Here is a 13546-nt window from a genome sequence, read left to right on the forward strand (position 1 = left end):
GCTGAAGGATGGCAGGAAGTGCAAAGGGTCACTGATGCCATGGCCACCGTGAGGACGATGCCAGGTGCCAGCCACCACAGAGCCCCGGATGGAGAGTGCATGGCGCTGACACGGGGAAGCCGCTCAGGCAGGACAGAGGCAGGGTGCAGGCTGCACCCACAGCCACATGACCCCCACCTGCAGCCACATGACCCCTCCTGCAGCCACGTGACCCCCTCCTGCAGCCACGTGACCCCTGACACCATCAGTGCTGCAGGGCAGGGGAAGGTGACCCGGGAGAAAATGACACTGGGTCGAGTGACTGCCACATGGAAAAGAATTGCCTCTGACCTCAGCTCCGCCATGCGCCAGGATCCACTCAGGACGGACAATGCGGTCACGTGGGAAGGGCCAGGGGTCCGCGGCTGGGAGGAGGCCCGGGCCTCTCAACCAGGAAACGAAATGACAGTGACGACGTTAAAATGAAGAACCTCCTCATCAAAGGATGCCTAGTGGTAGAAGCTGCCCACGGGATAGGAGCCACGGCCTACATCCCCGGGACTGGGACCGAGGACACATAAATCACCTCGGTAATGAGAAGATCTGAAGGAAAATGAACCAGAAAAGTGAACTCTAAAAATCGGGCGAAGGGCCTGCAGCCCCCAACAGACCAGACGTGGGGTCCACGTGGCTCATAGTGTCTGGAAAACTCGTGAGTCCCCAGAACCACGAGTAACAAAGCCATGCCCCCCACACAGCCAAGAGGGGAAAGCAAGTGGCTAGCACCCCCCACACCTGGGCCGGCCTGACTGTGCACCCCTAGGACTGCTCCCCTTCCCATACCTGTCTGGCGACGCCCGAGCCAAAGTTGTGACAGAGACCCACACAAGACCCAGGCACATGTGCCCCCGTCATCTGCTCTTGCTCAGAAATAGCCAGAAATGCAAGATGCCCCAAATGCTCACAATAGAGACCAGAGAAGAACCCCTGGGGCAGGGCCGAGGGCCCCTGAGATGAGTGGTGACCCATTTATGAACCACACAGACGCAGGCAAGAAGCCAGAGGTCAGTCACAGTGCAGCTGCTCCTGGGGACGGGGCAGGGTGGGCACAGGGACACCCAGCGTCGGGGCAAGCGCTGGCTACACCCATGCAGAACGCACACCAACTGGCACCTGCACCTGCACCTGCATCCCCTGCAGCTGTGTCAGGCGTCAACACAGAGGGCCCATCCCTGGGAAACCTTTGAACTGAGAAATCTGATTTTTGGATTTAGCCTCATTTCTCAGCATCCTGGTTCCTCTCCAGTCCCCCAGGACAGCTGCCCTCGCTCTGAGAGCTAAATCATGGAGGCCTACCGCCCTGCCTGTCCCCCATCCCAAGTGGTGGCTGTCTGGCTGTTTTGTTCTTGGGGGGACTGGGAATACCAGCTCCTCCTCATTCAAGCCCCCAGAAGCCGCTAGCCTCCAGTGTCTGAAGAGCAGCCCAAATTCCCAGTCGCTCCCCTGGCTCAGGTGGGCCTTCTGGGGCCTGCACATGCCCGTTCTCTCCTGCCTCTGCTGGCCCCCCACGGAGTTCCAATGCAGAGGGGTCAGGAGACCAGGCCCAGCCAGAACTATCATTTCACAGTTGACCCCAGATGCTTGGGTGGCATCTCATCTGAGAATCTCGGCTTCTAGAGCCAAAGCCAGCAGCCCCCCAGACAAGATCACCCCTGAGGATCCCAAGTCCACCGGTGAGAGATGAGGCTCTGCCCTTCAACCCGGAAGCACAGGCTGGGAACTCTGCCCTGCCTGGGATCTGGCCCCTGGGTTCCCAGGAGTCTTTGCACCTGACGGAATGACACCGGCCCTCCTGGGGCCTTTACAAGGAACCGGAGCTGTGCATTGAGCTCCGTGGGGAGCATCTGAAACCCTGTCCCATGGATTTGCTGAAGTCCAGGCCCCATGGACCCATCCCCAGAACAGTGGTGACACTGTGTGGGCAGGGACAGTGCTGTGTGCCATGGAGGAGGGGCCAGGCCTCCTCCAGAGCAGGTGATGAGGAAGATCCAGGAAGCAATGTTCTGCCTTCGGGGGGAGATGCAGTTCCTGCAGGGGGCATGGCCAGGAGCCCCAGCCCCTCTTCTCTGTCCCCACCCTACAGCAGAACCCTGCTGGCACCTGCAGGGGAGGAATGCCATCAGCCAGGGCTGCTCCCAGGCCACCATTGAGACCCCCCCTGAGGCCCTAGGCCCTGTGTGAGGCTGCTTGTCCCCTGTCCTTGGCCAGCATCCCGAGGTGGGGATGCTCACATGCAGCTGACTGGGGCTTGGCTGAATCCACTCCTGAATATCAATCAGGCCACCATGCCCAGCCAGGGGACCCAGACTGGCTAATAAGCAAAGCTTTCACCCCAAACTGGGTCTGGGGAAGGGGAGCGGCAGCGCCGGGCAGCCGCCAGGTGTGCGCACGACGTGACCAGAATGAAAAAACTCCCGGGGAGCTGCCCGCCACAAGGAGGCCTGTGCCCACGCCCGTACTTGCCTGGGGACCACCAGGCAGCTTGGGGAGCAGGGTCCCACAGGCAGGCGGAGCCAAGGGAAGCCTTCAACTCGGTCCTGCCTGTGAGGGGGACGGAGGGCACAGGGTTCCTGGGGGGAAGGGCAGCGCCATCTGGGCAGAGGTGGGGTGCAGCCTCTGGGGGATGCTTGGTGCCCACCCTGGGGTCCAGCTGGTGTGTGCCATGGGGGAGCCCTGCAAGATCCTCCCCACCCCAGCCAAGGGCCAGGGTCACCTCTCCAAGCTCCTCCTGACCACAGCTGCTCACCCGACCCAACACCCCCGGAGACGTGGGCTGCCTGGGCACGCTGCCCCAGGAGGGCAAGGACCCTGGGCCCCCTCATCCTCCCCACAGCCAGGACTGCAGGGGACCTGAGGGCTGCCATCAGACAGCTGAACCCCAGCACTGCTGCTTACCAGCTCTGTGACCTCTGAAGAGCTACCGTGCCTCAGTTTCCCCTTATGTACAATGAGTTGGGGAACAGCCATCTCGGGAGTCACTGGGATGACCACGTGGCTGTGTGGCTCTGGCCAGATGCTGTGCCTCTCTGAGCTGGGTTCCCATGTGTGGGAGGGTGGACTGAGGAGGTTGGAATGAGATGTATAAATGCACGCTGGGCACTGGGAGAGGTCCCTGTCCTTACCTCCCACTTTCTAGTCTCCTCCCTGTCTCCCTGCTGAGCGGCCGACATCATTGCCTGCCCCAGGTGGACACACTCATACTCCACACCCCGCGAGTCGGGAACCTCTGTGTTCCCATACTTACTTCCAATGAGGCAGCAGAGACCCAGAGAGGTTAGGAGACTTGTCCAAGGCCACTCAGCTGGTCGAGCCAGGGTGGAGCTGGGCTGGGGTGAAGCTGTCCACCCTCACTCCACAGCCCTCCTCTGGGATCAGCCTCTGCCGCCTTTCAGACACAGGGAGCCAGCCCCGCCTGTCCGCAGAAACCCCGGGAGGCTCTGGGAACTGGAATCTCCCCACGGGCTGCTGGAGGGCCACTCTGTCCTCATGTGCAGGCAGCGAGCAGAGGCATTTGGACTTTTTACAGGAGCTTCTGGGGGGAGTTGCAGAGAGAAGGTCAGCTTGGAGGTTCCCCTGCCTGGAGAGGTGTCTTGGTGGCTCTGTCCCTCCCTGCTGGGAAGAGATCTCATGTCCTACCTAATGGGGGGGTGGGAGTGGCCACGGCAGCCGGACCACAAGAAAAGAGGTGGTTCTGCCTCTGAAGCCAAGGACAGGGACAATGACCCGAGAGGCCCCTGAGAGGTGTAGGTGGGGCTCAGGTGGGAGGGTGCATCTGCCAGGGACCGTGGGGACCTCCTGGCTAGCGTGGCTGGGCTGTGTCCATCAACTGTGTGGGGCTGCACCTGCCCCATCTTACAGCTGGGAAACGGGCTTCCCAGGGTCTCGCAGCCAGAAGGGGGGACGTGGCACTCCGGCCAGGCCTCCAACCCCCAATGCCAGCACAGCCCACAGACAAGGGCCTGGGGGACTCCCAGGAGAGTCCACACCCAGCTGCCCCAGGAGCCACAGACTGGGGAGTCACCGTTTGGGGGACGACAGAGGGCAGAGAGGGCTGAGCTGGGGGTCAGCGGCACCGGCCGGTGTCTGCACGTGTGGGAGGGGCTGGGGGCCATCGTGAACTTGGCCTCCGCCCGCCCCAGGCCAGCGAGTCCAAACGGCCAGGACAGGGAGGTCCCCATGGCCCCTCCCCAGCAGCACAGCATGGAGGACAGTGTAAACGCCAACAGCCTTGGTCACCCAGGGAAGTGACCGGGGCAGCCGCCTTCATCATGGACAAGCCACATCCACCAGCTCCCTGGACAAGGACATCACGGGATCTTGAGATGTGGCTCTAGAGAGCCTCCCCAGTGGCCCAGGCCACCCGCTGACAGTGGGCCAGGTGTGACCCCATGAATGGACCCTGAGAAATGCCACAATGGTGTTTGAACTCAGGTGAGGCCAGTGTTTGGGGCCCAGGTCATGCTGAGGTCAGTTCAGGTGGCCTGGCCTCTCCCTCCTGCACCATTCAGTGGCATCTCGCTCACCCTGTGAGGACATTCTGGGCCTGTGCTCCCTTCACAGAGATGGACCCATCTACTGTGACCACCACCATGGGAGGCAGATCGTGGTGTCCCAGACAGAGAGATGGCACAGAGAGGTGCTGTGCCACTTCCAAGACCACACAGCTCCCCTGGGCAGGATGGGGATTAGAGATGGAGAAGTCACACCCAAGCCCCTGCCCTGGACCACCGCATGGTGACACTGGTGTGGCATCACACGCCTGTGCATGCTCCCAAGGGAGCCCTGATCTGTCCCTCGGTTCTAGAGCCCATCAAGTAATAGGATTCAGTTGGATGCCATGGCACAGATCTGTAATTCCGGCCACCCGGGAGGCTGAGGCAGGAGGATTGCAAGTTTGAGGCCAGCCTCAACAAGACCCTGTTTCAAAAGACAGAAAGGGCCAGAAAGGGTGTGGCTCAGAGGTAGAGTGGCCTGAGCTCCACCCCTGGTACAAGAGGGACAGCAGGCTCCCGACACACTGGGAAGCATCTCGTCTGAGCTCGCGCAGGCCACAGCCAGGCTCCCGCTCAGGAAGGATGAGCTGGCCAGAGGGGCCGGCTCCATCTGGGGAAGGATGTGGGACAGTGTCCTCTTTCCTGACCAAATGTAAACATGGAGGGACAGGCCAAGCTCAGCAGGGAAGCCGGAGGACCTGGCTGCGACCTGCCCCGCCCGCCCCTGGGAGCTGGTGACCATGTCCAGCTTTTGAATAGTGGGGATCCATTGACTTAGTGACTACTGAGGGCCACCAGGCAGTGGGGACAGAGCAGGTCCCTGTCACACCCCAGTGCAGGAGGCAGATATCCAGTAAGATCTACATGATGAGGCTCAGAGAGGTTCTGGATGCTAGAACAAGACCAGGACAGCCTCTCTGGTGTGGGGACAGTCGTGCCACCGATGTCATTGTGTAAGGACAAGCCAAGAGGAAGCTTGCCAGGGGCCCGTCCACATGGTGTATGCACACAGTAAGTGCTTAATACACGCAGCCTGTGCAGCGGGGCTGTTGGCGCTGTTCTCTGTTCTCCCATCAGTGCTTGGGCCGGCGCTGGGTCAGCCAGAGGCACCAGGCAGGATGGCCAAGGTGGCAGCTCTGAGGCCCTGGACACCCTTGAGCCACCTGCAGCTCCTGCTCCTGTGGATGTGACCTCCAGGGGACTGTGGCCCCATGCCCTGGGGAAGCTCAGCCAGGACCCTGGGCACCGTCCCCTGCCTGCTGGTCTGATCCTGTTCCCCTCCGAGTCTAGTCCCCTGGTCGCATTCTGTGGCCGCGCAAGGTGAAGGTTGCCCGAGGAGCTGTGGCCGCCTGTGTGACAGCGGGCACTTTCTCATTTTCCCCTCGAGTGGTTTCACGGCCCCTTCAACACACAGCGAGGACGCAGCATGAGAGCAAGCCCAGCAGCAGAGGGGACCAGGACCCTCCCTGCCCTGCCCCCACCAGAGAGAGGGCGGGTTTGCCACGCTGGCCCTAGCTATGGCCTGGGAGCCAGGAGGAGTGTCACCAAACACGGGGGCACACAGCCCCAGCAGCCCCCCCCAGACTCCTGTCTGGGAAACGGGGCAGAAAACTGCACAGATGCCCTGTTCCCATAGAGGTCTTTCCCCAAGTCGGTTCCCTGAAATGTGGGGTGTGGTTCAGCCTTGCAATTCCTTTGTCCTCTGGGGTACTTCCAGCACCCCCCTCCCCCAGTCTGGTCACCTTTCCCCTCAGGGCAGTGGGAGACTCGGAGCAATGCCTGTCCATGACATCTGGGTGGCTCTGTGCCCGTTCTCCAGGATCAAAATTGAGGCTCGGAGAGGGACGGTGACTTGCCCAGGGTCAGACAGCCCTGAAATGGCAGATTTCAGGCTCTAAATCTGTCTGATCACAAAGCCAGTGCTCTTTCCAGAAGGTTCTCTGATGAGCTGTGGCTGTTGTGACATCAGCTTCCCTTGGGCTCTCCAGCCCCACTGCTGTCAATCAGCACCAGGATCCAGGAGAGAGGTCCTGCCCCTCCCAGCCTGTGGGTGGCCCCTCTGGGTGCTTCCCCTTCCCTCTGGGGCTCCTTGGCCTGACCAAGCCCAGCTCCTGGGTCCCCCTTTCTTATATAAAATATTTGACCATACCTTACCGGCCATGATTTTAGGGGGTGATAGAGGCTCTGTTCCTCTAGAAGGCCTTAGAATATCTCCTGATCTGAGCAAGCATCTTCACTAGGAGATTTTGTGGTGGCCTTGGCATGTTTTTGGAGGAGACGGCTTTGAGGGGGGAGCATGCCAACCGCCATGCACCAGAGAGTGTCACTCAGAGGTCTTGGGTTTTGGGATCCGTGGATCCATCCGCCTGCAGTCCTTCCTGCACCCTCTGTCATTATGGCCTAACGTCCTCACTCCATGGGTGCGTCCTCCCCCAAGCAGAGGGGCCCATGGAGGAGAGAACCCTTATGGCAAGGGCAGAAGATGGTTGGTCAGAGCTGTTACTTATACTTTTATATAAGAAAGAGAGATCTGTGGGGATGTAAACTTAAGAAATAAGCCTGAAAGAAGGGTAGAACATCCTTTTAAATGTTGGCAGCGCGGTCTTCCATCTCCAAACGGTGATAGTGGACCTGTATGGGCTTAGAGGCCAAAATATTAATCTGTTCTCTAATAAATTGTACCAGCCTGTTTATAATGCAGGGTCCTATGGACACCATTAAAAGCAAACCCAACAAAGGGCCTAATAAGGGAAGAAGGTAGGGTAGAAATCCATTAATCCCAGTCCAGAGGGGATTTTCAAATAGTTCCCTTCTTCTCTTTTCTAGATCTTCTTGAAGCTACTTAATTTTAGTGCGTACTATGCCTGATTTATTGGCATAAAAGCAGCATCTTTCCCCTAAGGCCAAGCAAATACCTCCCTGGTTAGCTGTCAGCAAATCTAAGCCTCGTCTGTTTTGAAGGACCACTTCTGCCAGGGAGTCTATTTGGTCCTGTAAATCTTTAATAGTTCCTGATAGAGTTTGTACATCATCTATAAGTTGTTGAGATAGGCGACAGTAAGAGTGTATAGCCGTGCCTAAGCCAGCTGTACCTGTGCCCACAGCAGCTATTATTCCAAGGCTGGCAAGGAGTGGTAAGGCCTGTATTGCCCGCCTGTGTCTTTTGACTAGGGTGTCTAGGCTAGGAATGGGTAGAGGTTCATCTCCTGGGACAATAGTTATATCAGGGAGTAATAAGGCAAGAACACAGCCACCGGTCCAATTCGCTGGAAGCCTGGGGAAGGCTGAGTTTCCTCCACACATAAAAACTGTGCCATTGAGTGGACAAAGAGATGGGGTGGGTGAGGGATAATTTTGTACTGTTGAGCAATTTCCAAAGGAAGTAACTCCAACATCAATATCATAGGTATTATTCTGCATTGCGGCTAAAAGACATGATGTAAAAGTGCCTATAGGCTGTACTTTAAAAGGAAATCCAGGTTTGCATGTATTATCATTGTCTATGATAGAATTAATAGGAACTGCCATAGGCATGATTGCCCCTGTTGTCATGCAGAGCCAGCAATCACCAGCAAGGGTGGGGTTGGAATTATTAAGCAAAGAGAAGGTAGTTTCCAAAATATCTAATGTATTGGTATCTAAATCTGGGAGCTGGGATTTAGGCAGCATTAAGGGATGATATGTGAGCTCAGGGATTTGGGGTTTCAAAATTTTGATTATCTGAAGATGCTTGACAGCATCAGTGGGTCCTCCACCATCAGAGACCCCTGTAGGGTCCTTAATGGGCCAGCAGGAGGGTTTACCAACAGGGAGCCTCAGAAGATCAAAGGCACCAAGACTCCACAAAACCCTCATTTTCCTCCTCAGTCTGGCTCCCTGACGCCCCATCTCCTCCCCAGCAAGCACCCCCCAGAGTCCTCTGTGTTGATTTGTCTATGGTCTCTTCATCCCTCCCCCAGCTAGAAGGTTCTATGAGGGTGGTGTGTTACCTTGGTCCTGGCTGACCCAGACTCAGAGTGACAGAGCCCACGCTCCCCGCCCTGGGCCACCAGAGCCCTGTAAGGGGCGTCATCTTTCCCCCACTTCACAGAGGAGAACACTGAGGCCCGACGGGTCCAGCACCCCTTGGTCAGCAGGGTGGAGGACCAAGCCTCCACCACAAGGGCACCCACACACAGAGCCCCCAGGGCCCCTGTAGTGACAGGGCCATCCTCCAGGAAGGAGGGAAGGCTGGAGAGTGGCAGGAAGCATTGCCTGCAAAACAAGATTAAAGGGAAGAAAGTTGGGCAGAAGTCGGGGTGGGCTGTGCTGCTTTGGGGTCCCTGGCCACCACCCACTCCGCACAGGAAGGGCTGGTGGCCGCGGGGCCTGTCTTTGTGGAAGGCAGGCTGAGATCCTGCCTTCTCTCTGATTGACACTTAAAAATTACTTAAAAATTACCCAGCTGAAAGTGTGGAGTCTCTGACCCCTGAGTAACATCTTTGGCAAGCTTGAGATTTCCAGCATTTTGTCATCTAATTGTTACCGCTGTTGACCAGTGACGAGTCCTTGCTTCCCCAATGTTGAAGAATAACACCAGAGAAGCACAACGAGGCAAGGGCAGAGTAGAAATTAGAAGTTTATTAAAGGACAGCAGAAAAGACTTCTCCTGGAGGAAGAAGGGGACCCAAGAGGTGGGATCCTTGGAAGTGTGGTTGTTTCCCCTTTTTATAGTTCTTTCAGGGATGCAATGTAGGTTGGAAGACCCCAGGGGTGGGACACATGTGGGCCAAAGAAGTAATCTGGGCCAGAAGGAGTTCATTAACATTTCTTTGGGATGGACTTTGGGCCTAGGGCTTTTCTGGGGACTTCATTAACATTCCATGGGTTGTCCTGCATTTCCGGAATTTATTCAACATGGCCTCCATTTTAGATCTTACTCAATATTAGACTGGATCCCGATTTACATAACTACACTGACTACCTAATTTTAAATCTGGCTTCATAATTACTACAAATCCCTTGGAAATTCACTGGCTGGTGAATTTTTAATGCGGGGCAATTTCAATGTGATGCACGGCCCAGATGGGCTCCCGCGTTCTCACCTCTCTCTTCCTCTCTCCGACCCTTCCCCTCCCCCCCTTTCTCTTTTTTCTTTTTTTGGTCTCACAAACTTCTGAGTGAGCTTACAGGACCCAGGAGTTGGGCAGAGCTGTTGCAAAGTCCCCTCTGTCCATCTGACCACGGGGCTACCGCCTTTGGCCACGTACTCTCCAACCAGAAGCCTGCAGAAGGCCTCTATCCTGCACCCTGTGTATGGCTGGTGTCCCCCTGCCCCCTGCACATTGTCCCCAACCAGTGTCACAAGCAAGGTATACCAGTCAGCCCCCTCCTGCAGGACCCATCTGGCTGGTGGTCACTGTCCCTGGGAGGGCTGGCTGGTGACTATCTGCAAGGCCAGGGACATCACTCCACTCTTGGGGACAGCGAATGTTTGGCCCCTCCATACTTTAGGTCCCTGAAGAAGGCTGCCCAGAGTGGAGACATGTTTGCACATAGAACACTGACACAGCTGCCAGCCCCCCCCCCACCCCAAGGAGGACAATGGGGTCTTCAGCCCAGAGGAAGCCAGACCTGCTGGGATCCTGCAGAAGCAGAATGATCTCCAAGCCCCAAGTGGGAAGTGGCCCCTGGATGAGAAACATGGGTCCCCTCTCTGAAGTCACCCATTCCTGCATGGCTTGAACTCTTCCCTGATCTTCATGTCTAAGCTATTGTGTGTAGATACAATTCCTATTTCTAAATGCAAAAAAAAGAAAAAATGCCTTCTAAGCTCTGTACCCAGACCAGCCCCCATGAGGCCTTTCCCGCTGATGGGTCTGAAGTTGAAAAACCAGCCTCTATCTCAGAGCAAAGCCTGTCCAAGGAAGGGACATAGCATGGCCTTTGTCCTTGGAAAGACCCACAGAGCACTCCTAAGCACATTACCACCCTGCTGAGTTGTTTATCTACAAATAACAGGAGAGATCTGCTGTGCCAGGTGTCCCTGACTTAGTCAGGCTAGGTGGGGATCCATAGCAGCCCCCTAGCAGCCACCAATCAGCATGAGACAGGGAAATACCTGGGATGCCAGTGGTTTATGGTGGTTGATAACAAGTTGGGAAACCATGTAGTTCAGCACGTACACACCTCTTGGCTCAAACCAATCAGTTCAAATGAATACCCCTTTTGTACTGACCTATCACCTCTACCCAACTTGTTCCCACCAGTGAATGTGCTAATCATGTTTTAGAGTTGTTATTTGATTTTCCCGCGGTGTGGAAAGATTTGCTAAGGGATGCTATGATGTATGTGAAGTCCCTGCCCTCCCCAAAGAATGTATAAAACTGCTGCAAACCCTGGGCTCGGGGCCTCTCAGCGTCACCAGTTGCTGTGTGTGCCCGTGGAGGACCGAGCTAGCTCACAATAAACACCTCTTTGCTGCTTACATGGATCTTGGGTCTCTGGTGGTTTTTGGGGGTCCTGAATTCGAGCATAACAAAGTCCCTGGCCCTGTGCCTCCCAAGGCCCACTGCCCCCGCCCTGCCCGGGAGCGGGCCCTGCCTTTCAGTTCACTTGCTTATACATGTAGGTGGCTGATAAACCACTGGCCCCTCTCCCCAGGGACCTTCTCTTACAGGAACAGGTTGTATGAGAGCGACAGCTACAGAAGCGTCTCCTGTCGATGGCGGGGGAGGCACTGGTCCTCGTTCCTCTTCTTCTGATTCCTCCTTTGGTTTTGAGGTCGCACTGCTGCAGAGAAAAGGCTCCAGCTTCCCCGGCTCCGGCAGAGGCCTGATGGATCCCCGGAGCAGGTGCGCCCAGGCATCACCCATCACCCATCACCCACGGGCATCCCCAGGGCCACCAGACCTGCCACAGAGGAGGGTCCTGCCCTTGTGCAGAGCAGGCTGCCTCTGCAGTGCCTGATAGTTGCCCTCTGCACCCAGAGACTCCCCACCCCAGGGGCTGGAGGTGGCCTTTGAAAGAATTCCCCACGCAAAGACACTTCGCCGGGAGAATTCCAATTTTATTGCAAAAAGCTGTGTGCCTATATAGAACTAAGGGGGAGATGGTAGGGCTTAGATAAATGGCAGGCAACCCATTTATTGGCAAGTTCTTCCAGATATCAGCTCCGGAGTCCAGGAATTAGTTCTCATTGGAGCTAAGGTTCCCGGCCAGCGAGATTTGCAATTGGAGCCCTCGGGAGAATTCACAGGGGCGCCACTGCAGAAAAGAAGAAGTAGGAAGAAGAGGTCCTTAGGCGCCATGTTGGTTTTTTTTCTCTGGGGTATGGCTGCTGTTTATACTTTTCCCAACAGCCTTGACCTCCTGGATGCTCAGAGGTGGGCTGGAGAAGAACCTGGACCAGGGACAGCTTCCAAGGAGCAAGCATGAGCTGGGCGTGTTGGCGCACACCTGTGATCCCAGCGGCTGGGGAGGCTGAGGCAGAAGGATCGCGAGTTCAAAGCCAGCCTCAGCAAAGCGAGGCCCTAAGCAACTCAGTGAGACCCTGTCTCCAAATAAAATCCAAAACAGGGCTGGGGATGCAGCTCAGGGTTCCAGTGCCCCGGGTTAAATGCCTGGGTCCACTGATCTTGCATCACCAAGAGGAGAGGCTGGTGGGTCCTTGTGCATAGACAGGAAGGACACCAGCCTGCTGCTTGGGGTGGCCCAGGAGGAAACGGGGTGGAGAACTGCCTGGGCTTTGCCCAGAGGCCCTGGAGGGGATCTGCACAGCACCTTTGCAGAGACTGGCCCCCGCTTATCGCTCCACACACTCCCACCCCCTCAGTTCTTCCTTCCTGTGTAACTGACGCGCTCCAAGCCCAGAATATTCCAGAGGCAAAAATGGAGTAAAGGAGGGTTTGCAGGGGTTTGGGAAAGAGGAAAGACTGGTGGAAATGACCTCTTCAGGGAGGTGCCCTGAGAGGGAGGCCTGCAGCCAGGAGCTGCCAGGGAGAAAGGGGTGGCCCAGGGCTGCTCTGTGGCAAACCCATGTGTGTTTTGTGTAAAGCACAGCGTGGTCCCCTCCAAGCAGTGGCCCAGGCCACAGAAGCTAGTAATGTCACCGTCCCACTTGACAGCATCTCTAGCACTAAGAAATGTCAAGAAAAAGTCGGTGTAGACCTCATTCAGGGAAGAAAAAGCATGTTTTGGAGGAGGTGGACATGCAGCTTAATCAAGTGGACATGGGAAGGATAAGCAATCTGGTGTGGAATGGCATGAAAGGAGGCACAGAGGCAAGTGGGCTCAGTGGCATTGTTACCGCTGTTGACCGGTGACGAGTCCTTGCTTCCCCAGTGTTGAAGAATAACACCAAAGAAGCACACCGAGGCAAGGTCAGAGTAGAAATTAGAAGTTTATTAAAGGACAGCAGAAAAGACTTCTCCTGGAGGAAGAAGGGGACCCAAGAGGTGGAATCCGTGGAAGTGAGGTTGTTTCCCCTTTTTATAGTTTTGGTGATGGAATGTAGGTTGGAAGGCCCGAGGGGTGGGACACAGGTGGGCCAAAGAAGTAATCTGGTCAGGAAGGACTTCTGAGTCAGCACCTTTTTGCTGGGGGCTGTTCATTAACATTTCTTTGAGGTGGACTTTGGCCTAGGGCCTTTTTGGGACTTCATTAACATTCCATGAGTTGTCCTGCGTTTCCCGGAATCATTGCCAGCATGGCCTCCATTTTAGATTTCACTCGGCATTAGACCCTATTTATCTAACTACACTGACTACCTAACTTTAAATCTGGCTTCAGCATGATGGGCACTAGCCATCTCTCTGGGCCTAGCCCAGCCCCGGGGGTACCCCTCCCTGGACCATCTACTACCACTTCTTCATGTCACCCAATCTTTTTATGTCCCCCAACTATCAACTGCCACTCTGCATTTCCGCCTTCTGGTTCAACCATAAGCTCCCCAAATATCACAATTGACATCACTTTCAAACCTCACTTGGGTGGAGGGAGGCCCCTGGGGCTCTGCTTTCCTGCCTGTGCACCTG

The sequence above is a fragment of the Marmota monax genome, unplaced genomic scaffold (genome assembly GCF_021218885.2).
Source record: "Marmota monax isolate L192 unplaced genomic scaffold, Marmota_monax_Labrador192_F-V1.1 WCK01_AAM20220418_F8-fsc00459, whole genome shotgun sequence".
In the NCBI taxonomy this organism is placed as follows: Eukaryota; Metazoa; Chordata; class Mammalia; order Rodentia; family Sciuridae; genus Marmota; species Marmota monax.